The following is a 20,151-nucleotide window of genomic DNA, read 5'->3' on the forward strand; positions in this document are numbered from 1 at the left end:
CAGCAGATCTATGCACAATTTTTTACTTTAAAAACAAGCATGTCCTTTGTATTAACTCAGACTTCTTCAGTCTTGAAAGCCACATACAATGGAAAATAGGAGGATAACAGTACTTTAAGTTTAGTTTAAAGAGTTAATCTTTCTGCCTTTCTATTGTAAAAAAAAAAAAAAAAAAAAAAAAAAAAAAATCTAACTTCTTCTAGTCCTATATTTGCAATTTTTAAGTAAACACTGACAATAAGAATGCAAATTGATGACCACTGTTTCACTGTACCCTTGAGAGACTGAAGAATAGGAGACTGCTAATGGTAGGAGCATCACTAGGAGCCTTTATGCCTTGATTTTTATGAGAATAATAAAAAATTTTCACAATGTCATCTGAGGAACTTGCTTTCTTACTGTCTGTCAAATTCAGAGCTATACCTATGCCACAGGGGAAGTAACGAGCTAGAACAATAGACTTCCAAAACTATTGCTTCAAATAGAACCAAGGTCTGCTACAGTGCAATACAGTTTTTGTTTTTCATTGAGAAGTTTGCAGTACAACTCCCCAGTCTTTTCAATTCATGAGCAGCATTCTGAGTGAGATTTTGCCTGGAAGCCTTAAGGAAAGTCTACAATTTATCTTATGATTTTTTTTAACCTATCCTGTTGTCTCCCTAATTCACATCCACAGGGAGTTTTATTTGCAAGAGATAAATGTTCCTGAGTACTCCTCAAAACTTGTCCTTTATCCACTTACTATCGGGAATTTAACAGTGCATTTGATACATGAAATATTCAGCTGTTCCTCCCCATTACTGTGGAACTGTTGCTACTGCAATGCTGCAGTATACATACTTTAGTACATTACTTAAGTAACCACATCTCCTGAGAATGATCTCAGCCCAGGCTTGATGAACTTCATTTTCTCTCTGATTATATGTAGATTGTGAAATATTAAGCATCTGTTATTAAAAGTATTCTATTTTTTAAAAATATATTTTGTGGAGTCAGAGCAGATGCTTGAAATTCAAGCTTTATCACCTTAGCATCATTTACTAGGTAAGTTTTTCTTTTTGCTTTTCATTTTCACCCTTGATCTGATGAATATGTATGCATTTCCAAAGCAAATGCTTGTATGTGTGCACAACTGGTATTTTTTTGCCTGAAATACTTAAGTGTGGACATACAAGAGGTGTTGCCAGGTGTCTCAGTAAATATTGGCTAACTTTCCTGGTAAGCAGATATGAGAGATGAAATGGATACATCTTCAGGACCAGCAGCGTATTTAAAAAAGTAATATTCAGATGTGTATTTTTCACATTATTCAACCTTGCTTTACTAACACATCTGGGAAGACACATAAAACTGTGGAAGCCAGGATGACTTGTTGCCTATGACAAGTCCATATCAGGCTACTTAAGAAAGGTCATAGAAAAGGAAATTTTTTTAGAGTTATTCTTATGTTTCATTCTGTCTGAGTGTAAATGATAATTTCTGATCATCTTTCTTCATTCACCCAGAATGCTGCCAAAAAAATATCCCTGTTATAAGCTTGGCAAAGTTCTGAATTGAACCAAACCACAGGAGGTCAGGGCCCAGTAACTTTTCCAGAAAAGCATACCAGAATTTATTTTCCTATCAACTAGTCATAACATACTGCTTCTCTAAGAAACAAAATGCTCACAATTCTCATAAACACAAATCTCAATTTTGCCTCTGTATCATGGGCACTTCCACTGAATCTGAAAGAAAGAGTAGAGAATCTTTGTGAGTCGCAGACATCTTCCTTAATCTCCCACAGCTCTCTGCTCTTGCTCCTGCACAAACCCTCCTATGTGCCAGTCAGAACACACCATTTAGCCATTTAGTCCATTTTAGGCTTGGCATCTTTTCCATGTGTTGCTGCAGCCTTACATAATAAATCCCTCTAATGTCACCACAGAAAACAAGAGGCCATGAAAACTAAACCCATTCACAATTTGTTTCATCTTGCTGATGTTGTAACAGCTGCACTTAGTTTGTAACTACAGGGATGTTTTTTTCTTTTTTTCTTTTTCCAACTTCCAATGTTGCAAACTTACTGGGACATGAAACCTGATCATGCTGCTTACGGCTGTTAACATTATTAATAACCACTACTACAAGCAATTATGCAGTCAGAAACTGTTTTACATATATTATTAAGCCCTCGTCTGTCAATGTAGTCCACACACAAAGGGACTGCGCAACTGAAGGGCAGAAGTTAAGCCTCACATTTCTTTGCACAAGAGGACAGATATTCAGGAGAAGAAATCCCCAAGCTTGTTCTTTCTGAGAACTTGCATACTGAGTGGAAAGTCATGCTTCTGCTGTTCTCCTTCCTGCACTGGGTGCTCATACCTTTAAACAGCTTCACAGAACACTTTTTCCTTGTGATACATTTGAACAACTAATATTAAATGAACTCACACAGAAGCTAATTACTTTAAGAAATAATTCACTGAGAGCTAATCAGTGGTACATCCCTAGAGTTACTGTTTTACTAGAATTAGAAACTAAATAGGCTTTGCTTATGCTTTCACTTTGGTTACATATTTCTTTCTTACAGTCAACAACACTGCTTAAATAAGCACTGCAAATGTGCCTGTCCACACATTCTTGGTCACAATTTTTCCTCATCCTTCACTTAATAGAAAACTCAGTGTGGCGGTATGAGCTCTTAAATTATAGCCATTTCTACTGAACAGTAATGTATACGAAAAGGAAATGAAATTGGACAGAAAATACATTGTACAATGCACAGAAAGCATTGCAAGCGTTGCACAAGAAATACTAAAAGAAAACAAAATTCTAAGCACATTCGTGCAAGCTCATGACTTTATAGTAAGTTCACAAAGAGACAAAAAAATCAAACAGAAATCAGAGGCTTACCTCTCACAGCAACATCAACACAGAAGTTTGTATGGTCCAGCACTACATATCAAGCACACACTTGGACTTGACCTCTGGATATTTTTTGACGAGACAAGGCACCACACTGAAGAGCTTAGGATTTGCTTTACATCCTGTCAGATTTTCTAGTACCACTAGGTACACCTTTATTAATCTCTGAGTAGCAGCAAAAGAGTGATTGCAATAGCCCTGTCTGCTCAGCAGTGAAACACCAGAAGCCCTCTTTGTTTATCAGCTTGTCCACAGGAACTCTCCAGGATAGCATGAGTGAATGCTTTTGCTTGTCTGCAAAATATCTCTGGACTGCTAATGCACAGAAACTGAAGGTAAAACATGGCTACAAATGCAAATCTAAGAAGTTAGATCCAGGACTGCAATCTGTTACTGTGGATTGTAATAGTGATATAAAGATACAAAGGAAAACTTCTAAATATGTCTAGACACATTAGATTCTGCCTCCTTGGTGTGTATTCTCACACCAGATAAAACTCACAGAGGTCAGCACACAAAAACTCATCAAAGATTCAACTTGCTGGATCTGCATTATCCCTTTCCCTTCTCTTCACACCCATTTTCTGATCTCTCTTTAAACCCATTTTGCCCAGAACTGCTAAAAGGGGCAAAGTAGGAAATAAACTGTCACTAGTCAGGGGGTAGACATGAGACATTTGTCTCATGTTGGTTATTCAGCAAGGGAAGTACATATATGAATCACCTGATCCAAATGGTCTTGCATTAAGTAAAAATGACACATTAGAAGAGATGGTGGAAAAGGCAAATTGGCAACAGACAGGAAATAAAAGAAAAGTCTACACTTGAAAAACATGAAGGAAATAGAAACAAAAACATAGAAGATTTCATTTGCTATGATTCAGACCCAGACTTACACCAAGAAATCTGAATTCTCACTGATATGTGCAGTATTCAGGACCTTGAAGCTGAATGCAAACATCTAAAATGTATGTCCATTTCTGGTCTAGTTTACAGATAGGACCCACAGAAAAGACTGTATGGGAATAATTCATTGAACAACATACCTTCATTCCCAAGCAAACGTTATCTCCTACCGGTGCTAGTTCTGGCCAGCATGATTCTATAATGTTATTAATACACATTTCCATCCACTACATTTGAGAAAGAAGATAATTATGTCTCTAGCATCCCGTGCCAGGAAAGATAGAGCTCAAACAGGAAAGGAACTTTCTGCTACCCCAAAATCCTCTGATGTTTGCTGAAATCTGAAGGCTGTTTAAAATACAGAAGCTCATTTAAAATATTCCGCCCCTGGAATATTTCAGTGCACCCACTTCAAAAGTGGAATAAACTTCATGAGATCAAAAATGACTGCTATACTTAGACCTGGACAGTGCATATGCTAGTGGTGATATATTTCTAGTAGTACTACAGGCAATATTAAACCTACACTTACTGAGCACCTCCTAGGTCCTTGTGTCTACTAGCACAGATTTTGGAATGGAACTATGCAGTTACGTCTCAATGCATGAAACATCACTAATGAAAGTGAGATTTATTCTTTAAAACACATTTTTCCTAGAACTCTTTCGCAGGGTTTCGAAAAAGTGCCTTTTGTGGCTCAGAATGCAAATGGCATCCTGGGCTCCATCAAAAGAGAGGTGGCCAGTAGGGACAAGGAGGTGATTGTCCCCCTGTACTCTGCTCTTGTGAGGTCCCATCTGCATCCAAGCACGGAGCCCTGAGTACGCAAAAGACAGGGAGCTGTTGGAGAGGGTCCAGAGGAGGGCCAAAAGATGATCAGGGGACTGGAGCACCTCCCCTATGAAGACAGGCTGAGGGAGCTGGGCTTGTTCAGCCTGGAGAAAAAAAGGCTGCAGGGTGACCTCACTGCAGCCTTTCAGTACCTAAAGGGAGCCTACAAACAGGAGGGGAATCAACTCTTTGAAAGGGTTGATAACTGCAGGACAGGGGGAAATGATTTTAAGTTGAAGGAGGGGAGATTTAGGTTGGATGTCAGGTGGAAATTCTTTACAGAGAGAGTGGTGAGGTGCTGGAACAGGCTGCCCAGAGAGGTTGTGGATGCCCCGTCCCTGGAGGTGTTCAAGGCCAGATTGGATGGGGCCCTGGGCAGCCTGGTGTAGAATTGAATGTGGAGGTTGGTGGCCCTGCATGTAGCAGGGGAGTTGGAGATTCATGAACATTGAGGTCCTTTCTAACCCTGGCCATTCTGTGAAGAGTGTCAATTGTCAGTGCGAATGTATAATGTTGGTGAGTTGCTGCAGTGATTGGATTTGCCAGCACAGCTACTGCTAGATAAATACCGTAAGGACTCTTTCCAGTAATATTATCCAGTAATACTGTAGGCAAATTCAAAACAGCGCATCCTTTTGTGCTTGCACTTCACTGACTGCCCAAGAAAATGCTACTTTGTTGACTGTTTAACAAATTAACTTTAAAGCTAGATGTGTTATCTGCAGGTATCACCCTTTAATTTCATGTTCAATTGCTTATCACCAAATATGGCCAGCCCTAGTTTACCTGATCCACTGCCACTCAATATAAGTTATGCATCACGTCTATAAAATACGGTTTTGATTTTGGAACAGGCTTTTGCCCTCAAAGAGGACACACACACTAACTACTGAATATATTTAAGTAATAATGAGATTCATGAAAATGAATTGGCTTGCCCAAGCCAGCACAGCTTCATATTCATTAGATTTCTCATTAAGGTGTATTTGTTCTGCTCTGTTCAGAGTCAGGACAAATTTTAAATACAAAAAAGAGAAATATATCAGAAAGCTGTGAAATAAAAAAAAAAAAAGACAGCCTGGTCACAAATTAATCCCATGACACATTGCTGCAAGTAACACACAGGGAGCTGGTTTGTACCACTTAGTCATTCTTAGAATTAAAAAATATATATATATATATATATATGGTTTAGACTATGGCTAAGATTTTAACATATTTGCATTTCATGCCATTTGGATTTATTCAATAGAACAACATGGACATTCTTAAATCATTCAGTTTGCTAGCTGGTTGCTAGCTGGACTGTTTCCAGTAGTCTTATAAATTACATAACACAGAAAACCCTTCCTTAGCTTTGTCAGAGACCAAGTATATTTTCCCCCTCCTCAAGGGGGGGCCAAGCATTCAAACATAATCCAAGGAAATCCTGTTGCATTTAGAAAAGATGTTGTCATCCCAGCTTGCACTTCACAGCTCTCCCCAGGTGTGACTGGATATTTCCAAATGAAGTCACAGGAAGTGCAAGATTTGCAGTGTTCATCTGTTAGCAAATACTAAAAGGTAAAAACTAGTATGTGGACTATCTGTTCAGTGGCTCATATATTAAGCAGCTGACTAAGAAAAGCATCTGACAGTGTAACTAAACCCTAAGTTTACCTGCTCTGTTGGAACAGGCTGAGACCTGCAGCACTTACTGACCCAAAGAGCAGGCAATCCCAGGCTGAGTACTGCAGCATTTACACTTTGCCAAGCTTTGTACTCTGAGCACAAACCTCACATGATATGCCTCCTAGTATCGTTGGGGGCAGTCAGACAAAAAGAAAGGTATCTTCAATTCCAGTGGCTACCAGTGCTGGATGGGTGAAAAGAGGTGGAGACTACAGCTCTGCAGCCCACCATGTGTGCTTGCCTAGATCTATGATAAAGCCCAGCACATAGGAAAACCAGTTTGCAAGAAGATTCAGGAGGGAACTCCCTTTCCATTGAAACAGCAGATATTTCCCACACAGCATCCTGATCCTGCCCACACACAGCGTTGGTCTCTTGCAGCCCCAGACCTGAAGGGATCTGCCTTCATCTCTCCAGGCTCCTGAAAATCTCCTCCCCCACTTCTGGCACCAGTCCCAACCTGCAGCTGTTCCAGAGAAATGCAACAGCTCCTCTTTCTCTGCTCCTCCTCTAGCTCAGCCAGATAGCAGATGTCAGAGTGTGGATCTCTTCCCAGGAGAAACATGTATGCAGCCGGAGTAATTATGCTACAGTTCTGCTTATACGGAGCCCAGCTCCAAGTGGAGACAGCTCAGCTCCTCAGACATGAGCTGTCTACATGACTGAAAGCATGCACTGTGCCAGTGGGTGCAAATAGTCATAATTAGAGCCCACTTCTACACTCACTGTACCCAAGCCAGACTGCACAGTTCAAATCTGACTCAGTCTGATAATTCCCATATTTCTGTGCAAGCAACCAGACTTCTTCCTTTAATGCCTCCTGCTTTTTCCATCTTTAAAAATGAAGGCTTTCCCCTAGGCATAAGAAACCCCAAAGACATCTGTGATGGATTTGGAGATGCTTGTAATTTTATATATAATCTTTTAAATGTTTGTGTGATTACTGGAAGGCAATTTACTGTATAAAAAACATGCAGTTAAACTCAAAAACAGACTGCCTGCATCAGGCAGGAAAGAACACAGTATATTTTCATGCAGCTCAGCTATTTATCTACCCATTCAGGAGACTGTTTTCACACTTAGACACTTCAGGCCCTTAAGAGAGGGGCCTGAGCTCCACTCTGTGATGATGAAGTGGGTAAGGGAATACTCTGCTACAAAGGCATGAAATATTTCCATGCAATTGGACACGAGGCTTGTACAAGTCAGGATAATCTACCATGTAAGGAAAAACAGGAAAAACTTGTGTAGGACAAACCGTTAATTAGCTTTAGAGGAATGGTTCCCAAAGCAATCAGACTCTTAGGGGATGCAGACTTCAGCCACACCTTCCATTCACTCACAGTTCAGGGCCCCAGCAGACTACTTTTTAGCAGCTGATCTTCTAAAGAGAGGCTTGTGTGCAGATTATTTCTTTTCATATTTCTTCAGTCTTCCTCTCAGCTCAGTTCTTAGGAAATATGTAGCACTATTGTATGCACATGCCTCTGTTTCTAGGCTGAAAGATCTTACACTAGAGAACTTATAAGGCAATATAAAACCAGGGTATGGTCCAAGGACTATTACATAACCAGAATGTTCTGTGAAGGGTTGTGACCTGAAAAATTGAACAACAGAACAGAAGAGAGACTCAATCAGAACCAGATCATAACTCCCAGTCTCTGAGGACCTTTTCTGCCTCTGCAGGCCCACCTCACTCATACTCTTGCTCCAGATAAAAGGAATCAGCTTCTGTTGCCACAACACCTGCAAGCTGTCAGTCCTGGCCAGCTAAAGCTCCAGCTGCCCTACCAAATAACTTCTCTCTATTGGCAAACATGCTCTCCTACCCTCTTCCTTCTTTCTTGAAGATAAGTAATGCAGCAAAGCCTGGAAATACACAAAAGGTAGCTGGCAAAGGGCAGCCTTGAATAGCCTGTCCTTCCCATCCCACAGTGACCAAAGTGCTTTGAACAATGTTTAAACATGTGATCCAAAAGGCGAGGCGAGACAGCGCCTGGCTCAGAATGGGTGAATCCCCAACACCTGTGCAGCATCACATTTGCTGCAGCATGACAGCAATGCTTCTCATAGCCCAGATGAAACCATGGACAACTAGAACAGTTTTCCCCAGCCTGAGCAAGAGAATTGGGCCTGGGGAGCTTTAAAAAAAAGAAGAAAAAGAAAGAGAAAAAACATCCTCCTAGTCTGTCCTCAGTCTCTTCTGGACACTTTGATATATCAACACCACTGAGAGCAGGAAGCAAGAGTGGGGAGAGGAGACTGAAACATTTTCCCCCAGGGTGATAAACAGTTCTCAGAGCTACCCTGGGGATCAATGGAAAGAAATTGGCCTAAGAAAAACTAATAGGGGAAGAAATAACAGGAAAGAGCAACTGTATCAGTAGCTGCTACTTCTTCAGCTCTCTGAGTTCAGCCTTCCCCTCATCCACATTTCTCCCTATGTCCCTCCTCCCCCTCTCCCCTTCCCCCCCGCCCCCTCCCCTAACATTTTATTTCACATCAGGATGCAGGCATAATGGAAAGTCCTGCAGGAGCATTCTGGCCTGCACCTAACAATGGTTTAATCTATCTGACAAGCCCTCCCCTTAGGCTTTACCCTGCTAAAAATAATCAGCTCTTCAGCCTTTCATGGGAGTTTAGCTTTAAGACTCTGGAACTGGTGGTTTATTTCCTCCTAGAGCCAAACACCTTCAGGTGGCAAAACTTGTTCTTTCTGCCTTGCACCACCAACAGCTTTGATAGGCTGCCTGATACCAAACATAAGAAAGCTCACTAAGAACCACGTGCTAGCCTGGGTGAGGTAGTGGTCAGCACCACATTCCTAAGCATTGCTATCATTTCTCTTCCTTTCTTTTATCCACTGCAGACATAGACACACTAGCCAAGGTAGCGTCGTTCTCCAGTTTCAGGTGCAGTTGGAAAGCAGGAGGCTTTCCCAAGAGCACTGCAGATGTCTTTTTTGGACTACTACCCTACCCAGTGGTCCTCAACAAAGCCCTACAAGCCTTCTACACTGGTACTGGCTTTAGTTAACGTACCTGAGTGCACGTGATTCCAATGTTTTCAAGATTTTCTGGAAACTACCAAATTCCAATCAGTGGTACTCATGTCATGGGGCCATGGAGTAAATAATTTAATACTGACTGTGACTTACAAAAATGCAAAAGAATGTCTGTTAAGACTGCTGTAACCTGCTTCATTTGAACATTGCAGCTCTGCAAAGAAGTAACTGCTCATTCCTATTTAAGCCTTGAACTCATAAAACCCTTTCCTCATCTAGTTCTCATTGCTCTCTGCTTCAACTTCTCCCTTTAGTGATTCGTTCAAGGCAAGAATGAATTGTTTTATACCTCTTATATGCCTACAACTTTTCTATCGACTGCTCTGTATTGCACCCAGTGACATAAGCACAACACACTTATGTGTACTGTGTACACTAGACTTCACAGGTAGGAAATAAAAGTTAACCACATTAATGGGAAAAAATTCAGTCATTTATCTAAGCGTCGTATAAACAATGTGGCAAACAGCTTTTCATTAAGCATGTATGAATCTCACTTTAAAGAAAAAGTTGCATATTTCATCTTTTGTTAGAATTTCTTTTCCTCTTTGGGACTACAGGAACACAGAATACAGATAGAAAGCCCTTCCTTGAAAAACCTTGTACTTTTAAGATCTCTGACATAATTCTCAGGAGAAAATGAAATGCTGAGTGTAGCAAATAAGACAGGTTAAATTCAAAACTACATTTTTTCTTTCTCCAAGTGCACAGACCTGACAGTCTGTTCGGTGTTAAATCTATTCTTTCTCAGTCTCCTATTTTTCCAATATTCTTTCAACATTCATGACTACTGTGGGAAGAATACTTTCATGATTAATGATTAGAGATACGGTTTAATCACATATAAGATAAATATGAAATCAGGAAAACTGGTGGAGACAGCATATTTGATATTATCAGATTGATATTATTAGATGCTATCAGAAGCTGCTCTAGTATCTGTCTGAAGGGGAAAATCTACTAAGTGATTTGTCTGATTTATGTGGGCAGGAGTGTCAGTTTTCTGCTTTATCTACTTGGCTGAGTCTCCTCTAAGGGGAATGCCCCAAAAGGGCCTTCATTTTAGGTTGCCATCTGACTTCCTATTTGGGCAACCAAGTAGCAACTCTGCACCTAAAGGCAAATCCAAGCCTACCTTGCCCCAGTAAGCAATTTCTTTGTTGTAACACAACAGTAGAGCTAGTCTGAACATAGCATTACTCACATGCCTTCAAATTTGTACTTCATCCCCAGGCATTTTTTCCCTTATGCACTCCCATAAGCTTCTTATGCCACCACAGTCCACATTGTAAGGTGATATATACTTACTTCTAGTTATCTGAATCTCCACACTTCTCGAACAGCTTATGGAAATGGAGTTTAGTCTTCATACAAAGCTTATTTTAAAAGACCTTCATTTGAGGTAGAGAGTAGATGAAGATTTGCAGGATACAAGCTGGGGGGAAGATGAGAGAGCTTTTTCTCCAGCTCTTCTCAGTCTAATGTTACATAATTCACTCACAATATAACTTCTGAAGAGAAAGAAACTCCTTTATGATTACATTCTTTCAAGCAAACTACAGAAATCAAACAAAGTACTTATGTGTTTTACAGAGGACAAACCACGCACACTGTGGTTTACATTAGCAAGTAAGAGCATTTGAGTAGACCAGAGCTGAATGTGGTCTTCAGAAGACAAGTAATTGCATGCAATGTCTTAGCTGCTCATTTGCTGGCACTGCAGAGCTCTGAACATAAGCATGAAGACACTTGGGGAAGAAAGGGAAATAACTGGAGAATTAATTCAATGAAAGGAAGTAGCTGGGAAACAGCAACTGCTTTCTTAAAGACACCTGGTATCTGCATTACTATATATGTGTGTGGTAATATATACAACTAAAGAAAATGAGGTCCCTTTTACAAGGAGGAAAACATTCACCCACCTAAGCCTATCAATCAGAGTTTAAGCTGAAGAAATTTCTACCCTTTGCATTTACAGTAAACTCCTAAGGTTTCTGAGCGTACACAGAACTTCGTATTTTTTTTTTTTTATGTCAGCCCCTTTTTGATCACAGTCAAAAACCCACTTTTCATTCACAGATACCTATTACTAGATCGGTGACTTGGGTGACAGGATATGTTAAAAGGTAACAGGAGTAAGCAGACAATGTTAACACGCTCGCAGCCAAAGTTCTCTGTTCCTACAGTCTCCTTATGCCATCTAGCGGCCTCCAGAAAATGCTAGCAAGTATAGTGGAGAATTTAAATGTATTTTCTTGCTAATTAAAAGCAACTAAAGGGATTACTGCGTCTACAAAATATTTTTTTTTTTAATCTAATTTAAGAGTGGTTTTCTCTGAGAAGCTAAGTAATGCAATACAAACTTTTTCCTTCTCTTTCCAATGTTCAGAAAGAAGAAATCACGTCTATCCCATGAAACAGGCCTGCTGTATGAGTGTGCAAGTCAAAATACACAGCCTGTGGTCACAAAGGACTTCAATGCTCTGTAAGAAAATCCAACAGATTAATTATTCAAAGGATCGCCAACCCCTCATGGCTAGTCTTCATCTAGTCAGGTTTAGTCCGCATATTCTGCCCCATGCCTCCACGCTGATCTGATCTGGGAACTGATGGTTGTCTGACATCAGCACAGACAGAATTAATGTTTATTCAAGTGTACAAAATTTTTCTATTTTTGATTCCTGCAGATCATCATGAAGTCTTCCATTACAAAAACATTCAGTCTCAGGTTCTGTGTTTGTTTATAACACTTGTCATTTGTTGAGTGTAAGATAATTAGAAGTCAAGCTGCATTAACTCTGTCTTCTGGTTGGATAATTGAGTCAACAAAACAGCAAAATTTATAACACTGCAGTCTCATTTGGAGTGAGCACTGCACTAGCTAATTACAGCATCAATTACAAACTGTTTTTAGCTGCTGATCAAATGATCCACAGAATATCAATTATGTGCTAAAGACGTAAACTACTAATTCAGCATAATTACATTCTTAAATTTTGCAATTTGTTCATCAACGATTTCATAATTGAAATTGGAACATAACATCCAGAGAGATACACCCTATTCTATTTGCAGGAAAGGAAACATACAGGCTCTCCCAGACTTACTGATGGCAGTTAAAATACAACAGTTCACAGCAGCTTGCTGTAACCTTTGTTTATTATCTCAGTCATAGCTCTACCTTGTGTTTAATCATCTAATTATAAGCAAATGATACAAGAAATTCAACTGAAAGGAAGACAAACTTTGGAGTAAGGATTGATTTTGGTATATACGCGGACAGAATCCAGACACTGCATTGACATACATGAAAGTCTCAGTAAAAATGAGCACACAGGAAAACAGAAGTCTTGTTACTGTGCTCACTATTTCTCTAGGTCTTCTGTCAGTCTGACAAACTATGTATAGTGTTCATGCTTATTTCTGTCAAGTGTTTTTACACATTTACATCAAGTGTGAAATTAGATACCCTTTTTTTTTTTTAAAAAAAAAAGAAAGAAAAAAAAAAAAAAAAAAAAAAAAAAAGAATAAACTGCATGTAGGAAACTCTCAATTTACCAGCTTTGTTAAAAGAGTTGATATCCAGATATCATATATGGCTTCCCTTTTGCTGCTACTAAGTACAAGAATATTAAGTCATTTATTTCTGTGGACTGACCATAGCACTCATATTTGGTATTTCTACTACTGTTATTAAAGCCAAACATGGAAGACTGCTGCATAGCAAAGGGTGATAATGTATGAAGTTTTACTCTATGTAATGCAAAACAGTAAAGATCTGTATCCTAACCTGCACAAAACCCAATATTCATGCTACAGCTCAGCTCCTCCTCACAGCAAATACTCCATTAGGTGCTACATCGGTATTATCTAGTATTACAGAACATCAGCAATATGCATGGATACACTGGTTTGAAGGTCAGAATGAAAACATCTAATCACATTGCTCACATACCAGCTCTCTTTCTGAATTTACTCAGTAACAAGATAATGTGATCTTTAAACAGGAGAAATCAGGCCTGTGAGCATTCAGTCAATGTTGACACAACAAGATCAAATTACTCAGCTCTGGGATCCCAGCTAGAAATCCAGTTACTGAAGACAGAGAACAAGTACCCTCAGATCTTATAAAACCTTGAGTAAACTTCTGAGACGTCCAGTACCGTTTAGTTAATATCTAATGCTACAGCAACATTTTGTGTTTCTGTTTCAGAGAAGGAACACAAGGTGAAAAGCTCTGAAACTTCCTACAGCAAAAATGTAACAAGAAATGATAGATGGTTTAACCCCAGCAGGCAACTAAGTGTCACATAGTAACGGAATGAAGGGCAGGAAAGAGGCTGAAATAGATCACAATAGAAAATGGGTGAACAAGTAGCAGCTATTATTTTACCACCATACATTCTAGGACCAGGGGGAATGGCTTCAAGCTACGGCAGGGGAGATTCAGGCTGGACATGAGGAAGTATTACTTTTCAGAAAGGGTGGTCAGGCACTGGAATGGACTGCCCAGGGAGGTGGTGGAGTCACCGAGCCTGGGGGTGTTCAAGGAAAGACTGGATGTTGTGTTGAGGGACATGGTTTAGTAGGAGCTATTGGGAATAGGTGAACCGTTGGACTGGGTGATCTTTTAGGTCTTTTCCAACCTTGGTGATTCTATGATTCTATGATTCATTCAACATGAAGGCAGTCAAGATGCATCAAGCATCAGGAAGAAACTAGTTAAAGATAAACTTACATCGTGTTCCTATGTTCTGATGGGAAACAAAACACTTAATATTCCTTTTTTCTTTACGGAATTCTCTTAGACTTAATTCTGTACCTTACAAAAGCAGAAATGTTTTATATTTCTCAAGATTTCCTTCCTCGGAAAGTGTCACAACCCCTTTTGTGAAACATAGCCACTTACTGACGCTTTATAAGCATGCATTCATAAAGCAAGGGGCCAGAAATATTCCACTGTACCACATACTTTACATGTACACACATACTTAAAATCTTTTATACACGTACTTGCACAGGTGGAGGTAGTGATCACAGTAAGTAATCTCCATCTAGTACCATCCATTAGCCACCTTTCATTTATAATGCTGCTGGAGCAAAATGAGGTGTTTGCTACACACTTTTCTTTTTTAAGGTTTGTGCATGAGGTTTGTCTCTCAGATCTCACTGAGCTACAGAAAGGAGCTACCAGCCTCATTCAACTCATAAAATGCCCTTAAGCTGAAATACAATCTGGAATCCTACATACGATCAGTTGTAGGTCTGACATCCTAGCAGAGCAGACAGTTTGGAAATACAGCTTCTCATTTCAAGAGCATTCTGAAACACTGTGCAGTATGAAACAGATCCTAAATCTCTTTGAAGTGACTACACTTGCATACACAACTTTGGCCGCCTAAGCAGTAAAAGGAAATAATCACAGTTCTATTCATGGTTTCTCAAAAATGCAGTTAATCAAAATGAGTCAGTATTTCCAAAGGCTTTTGATTTCTAAACAGATAGTGAATACAAATATTTCAAGGCTTCCTTTTGAAGTTTACTTTTCTTCCCTTTGCAGGACCAACTACTATCAGTTAATTGATAATACACTCTGGTTTAAAGTTGAAGATCTCCTGCTTTGAACTGCTTAGAAAGCTCTAAAATACTTAATATCTAAATTTATAAAGTCATGTATAACTCTCCAGTATTTCACTTATTGATTATACCATATTTTTCTTTGACCAATACCTATATTTTACAGAATTAAAAATGATTCCTCTCCTGCTACATGCCTTAATCATGGAATTGCTCAGGTTGGAAAAGACCTTCATGATCATTAAGTTTAACTGCAACTTAACTGTACTTATCTCCATTTTCCATGAAAAAGAAACTAGAGATTAAGGTGCTATACTACATTAAGCCCAAGGAGCACTCTGAAAAATAAAAGGCACCATACACAACAGGACTGGAGCCATAGTCATCCTGCTGGACAACATCTGAGTCATTACTCAATAGTACCCTTTAAATGCAATTCCAGGATTCATACAGATATTTCAGTAGTCATACAAGCATCTCATATTCTCAGCTTTAAATTTATCGCATTGCAACTCATGAACAGGAACAAACAGAACAGCGAATCCAGAACCCAAAGAACTATGACAACGTGGGGATGCTCTTTTTCTTCTCTGCTTTCACCCTTTAGTGTGGATATTTAAGCATTGGCTACTACTTTCTGCTTGTCTTTTTTTTTTTTTTTTTTTTTTTTTTTTTTTTTTTTTCCAAATGTAAAACACTGTTTTACCAAATGTTGCTGGAAGGCAGTGCAACCTTTTTAAAGTTACTCCTTCCATACGGAGAGTGTTTCTCAAGAAATGTTTCTCAGGACAACTTAACCAATACAGTCACTTTCTAGCTCAGAATTGTGTGAGTTTTGTCTGACTCTTCTAAGCTGAGTCACTAATGACCTTTGTGGTCATCTTACCCTCAGATCAAAGAGAAGAACTTAATCTCTGGGCAGCCTCTCCTAAGTAACTTCAAGTACTTCATATTTCTCTTAGAAAAACCCTCAAATATTTCCTCATATGCTGCTATGAGACAAAAGACTTGGTAACCACTTCTTAAGGCCCTGGTCATTGCCTGTCTTGATGATCTGTGTTGCTTTCTGTGACTTAGGTTTTGTTATCTGCATCTTGGACTACCTTTGTTGTCTGTGTTTCTACCACAACACATTCAATGCAGCCCCAGCTTGGTAGCCAAGCTTAAAAGTATATTCCCCCATGCCTGCACCACAACTGAATGCAATTTTTTTAGCTGGTAACTTACTGCTATGATGATTTAAGTTTCAGCTACTCTCTTCCAACTTATATTTTAAAGGACTGGTTTCATGTAAGTGTTCTCTTTATCATTTACACTCCACAAACACAAAGAAGTCTCATTTATAGGGGGCAAAGGCTCAATAAACAGGTTAGTGATCACTTGGATGGAAATAGACAGGTCATGTTAACCAAAGAAACAGCAAAATGCCATGAGAGTTATGTGTCATCAATGACAGTCTCTGTTCTGCAAAAGTTGAGCAGATGACTAAGCTCAGGTGGGTGGAAAACTTCAAAAACCATACAGTAGCCAATCTCTTCCTAATGAAGTCTATGGAGAACTGATTGGTAACAGCAACATGAAATCAAGCCTCAGCCCTTCTGGAATAAATGTTCTCAGCATTTGTAAATGCTGTCAGAATTAGCTTTTACATTTTATTTCTTACAAGCATTTTGCAGAGAGCAAGGGACTAGTGCCATAAATGCATGTCATATTAGTACCTAGCACTGAGGTATCATGTGTCTTGCCTTGGAGTGCCCAGACACTTCCACTTCCAAAAGATTGATTTTTCAGGACTCTGTAAAGATCTACATAGCAATTTAAAAAGTGAATTAGCTACATACTGTCTTCACATCTACTTGTTTAAAAGTTCAAAATGCTGCAGCCTAGAGTAAAATCATGCCAAGTAGGCTTACAGAACAGCAGCAGCTGCATAATTTGGAAGAGACTCTACATCATCATTATCATCAGCAGGTATAATGCTGCTGGGATACTTGCATTTGAATAGACTTTTCTATGAAAAAGACTTTTTTTTACACATATTTATCATTACATCAGAAGTGCTTTGCTGGGGTAGAATCTTCCTCATGCAGCAGACACGTGCAATGCTGTAACATGATGGAAAACACAGTAACGATAGCTAAACAGCAAAGTCCTAGGCTACAGCAAGCGAGGATGTGCTCAAACACAGGAACCATGGACAGAGAAACAATGGGGGAAAAAAAAAATCTGCTTACAGTTGAAAGGCCCAGGGTAGACAGGGATCTCAAGCAAAATACCCTTACCTCCACTGTCAACCCTTAAATGAGATCTGGGAAGAGATGGAGCCACTGTATGCACCTGAGTTCCCCAGAGTTAGCCCTGCCCTCCCACCAGGTGCTCAATCACTGTTTCAGGCCGACTTAGCATTTCTGCTACAGCGTGTAAGTTTGTTTTCTTCAGCCACTATGTGTCTATCAGTTTCCATCATCAACTTATGGAAGAAAACAAACAAACAAACAAACAAACAGAACAAAACAAAATAAAGTATCTTTCTCAGTATACATAGGTATGTTGTTTTAGCAGTATTTATTACCATGACAATAATGGGCATACTTTAATGTGGCTTGGTTCTTCGTGTCTTAATTAAAAAGCCATAATACAATAGTCTTACATATGCAACAAAATGACTTAGGTATGCAAGCTCGTATTGGTTTAAACTGAACTAACCTGATGAAAATTCTCTGAGAACTCTTGTGGAATAAATACACTCAAATACAATCTCTTTTGCAAATTGGGCCAGGCAGAAGCACTTTATTTCTAAGCTATAGAAGATAACGTAGAGTGACAAAGGTTCAGCTCAGTATCAACGTGAGCTCTGAATTAAAAAGAAAAAATAGGGCATATTTACTTTTGTAGCAGATGAAAAGTGCTTTTTGAGGGGGCCTGATAGGGCAGAGGTGCTTTTGTACAGAAGGATGAGTTGTTATACCAACTGTAATGTGTGTTCCTTATACCTGGGAACCTGCAGCCAATCTGCCTGGACTTACCTCTGCTCACCAGTGACATTGCGGTGTCCTTGACCAGCTTTTAGACTCGGTGAGGCCAGCTTCTATAAGGAAGCAATTCAAATCCAAATTGTAGGGTTGTTCTTTTGTTTGTTTTACAATTTTTTACTTCAAATTCTAGTTTTGTCAAAATCAATTGAATTTGGGCTGAAAATGCAGGAAGTTTGAAGAATTTTGATGTTACTGTGGTTGTAAAAGTTCATTTCAGGCTGGGACCATGCTACCAAAAACATGTGCAACACTTTGGGAAATGGGACCAGTAAAATAGCTGAATACACAGCTGTGAAGCCAGCTAAACAGTCTGCCAAAGAGGAAAACCGTTTTTCGCGACAGTGAAAGAGAGACACTGATACCACCAAGAGTGGTACGTCTGTAAATATCACCTCCACTTGCTTAGCTAGCAGCACTTCTTGCACCTGGACTGCTCGCATGCCAGGCTGCGGGCTCAGGAGCCGCCTCCACCACAATTCGGAGCGCCGCCAGGGGGCGCTGCCTGCACAGGCACTGGCGACACCAGCTGTGAGACCCTCGAATGGCGCTTCTCCAAAACTGCCTCCAGGTTTGGGACCCTCGACAGGCAACGCTGCTGGGGGGAGAAACGGCCTTTAAACAGACTGAAATACGCCTTGTTTGGTGTGATGGGAAAGCACCTTTCACGTGTGAGAGCCTGTAAAAGTTGCAGTGTTAAGCTGGGACAGCTTAACACTATCTCACTACTGCTACCACTAAGCAGAGAAAAGTACATGGGAAATACGCCTTCCTCCAGTACAAATCCGATCACGGTAAAGGGGACGGGGCGCTTAAGGAGAGGACCCGCTGATGCGGTGGGCGGAGTGACAGCAGGCAAACCCCCCGGCATACACTGGCGGTCCCATCGGAGTGCAACTGGCAGTATGTGCAGGGATGGTCGGCTGCCTCCCAAACTACAAATTTGGCCATGGACTTCACTAGACAAAAAGCTCTTGCCAAAAAGAATGTGGGATTTCTGTTCTCTGATTGAAGGCAGTGCTTGAGCTTGTTGCTGCCGGTGGAGGGCGGCAAACATTCTGCCTGCGTGAGATGCGGGCAAGTGGGTGATGTGCTCAGGACGGTGGCAGAGCTCAAGGGAGAAGTGGAGAAATTAAAGAGCATCAAGGAGTGTCAGCAGGACATAGGCTGGTGGACTGACTCCCTGCTATACATGTGAGAAAGGAACTGGGGTGATACCCCTCAAACAGTGGTGGATCCTTCTGTTGCTGTCAGGCAAAAGGGGTGGACCTAAGAGATGAGAAGGAATGGAAACAGGTCTCAGCTCAGTGTTGCAGGCAAATCCCATGCCTACCTACCTCGTTTCCCAGGTTTGAGAAACTACACAACAGGTTTGAGGCTCTGGAATTTGAAGGAAAAGTGAGTGAGAATGTGGTGGGAGACCCACCAAGGAGGTTGTCTAGAGTGAGGCAGTCATCTCCATGTCTCAGAATGGCTTCTTCCAAGAAGGAAAGAAGGGTAACTGTAGTTAGGCTACTCCCTCCTGAGAGGAGCAGAGGGCCCCTTATCCATAGCAAAGTGTGCTGCCTTCCTGGGGCCCAGGGCAGAGGCACTACTAAAAAACTTCATGGTCCAGTTCAACCCTCTGATTATTAACCTTTAGTTGTAGTTCAGGCTGGAAGTTATAAAGTTGCTGAGAGAAGTTTGAAGGCTATCAAAAGGGACTTCAGGGCATTAGGGCAGTTAGTTGATGCAACAGGAGTACAGGTGGTATTTTCCACTAGCCCTTCAATGGCAAGCAAGGGATACTGAGAGAATGAGGGAAACCTATCTCATAAATAAGTGGCTAGGAAGCTGATGCCATCACAAGAATCTTTTTATTTTATTTTATTTTATTTTACTATGGGGCAGTTTATTCAGTGCCTGTGCCAGGAGAGGTTCAGGTCCAGGAGTAGTCAGGCACTGGAACAGGCAGCCCAGAGAGGTTGTGGATGCCCTGTCCCCTGTCCCTGGAGGTGTTCAAGGCCAGGGTGGATGGGGCCCTGGGCAGCCTGGTCTAGTATTGAATGTGGAGGTTGGTGGCCCTGCATGTGGCAGGGGAGTTGGAGATTCATGATCCTTGAGGGTCCCTTCCAAACTTGGCTATTCTGTGATTCTGTCAGATGTTTAGATGTTGTACTGAGG

Source organism: Centrocercus urophasianus, unplaced genomic scaffold, assembly GCF_019232065.1.
Source record: "Centrocercus urophasianus isolate 14NV4802_14NV808 unplaced genomic scaffold, USGS_Curo_1.0 seq_10, whole genome shotgun sequence".
Lineage (NCBI taxonomy): Eukaryota > Metazoa > Chordata > Aves > Galliformes > Phasianidae > Centrocercus > Centrocercus urophasianus.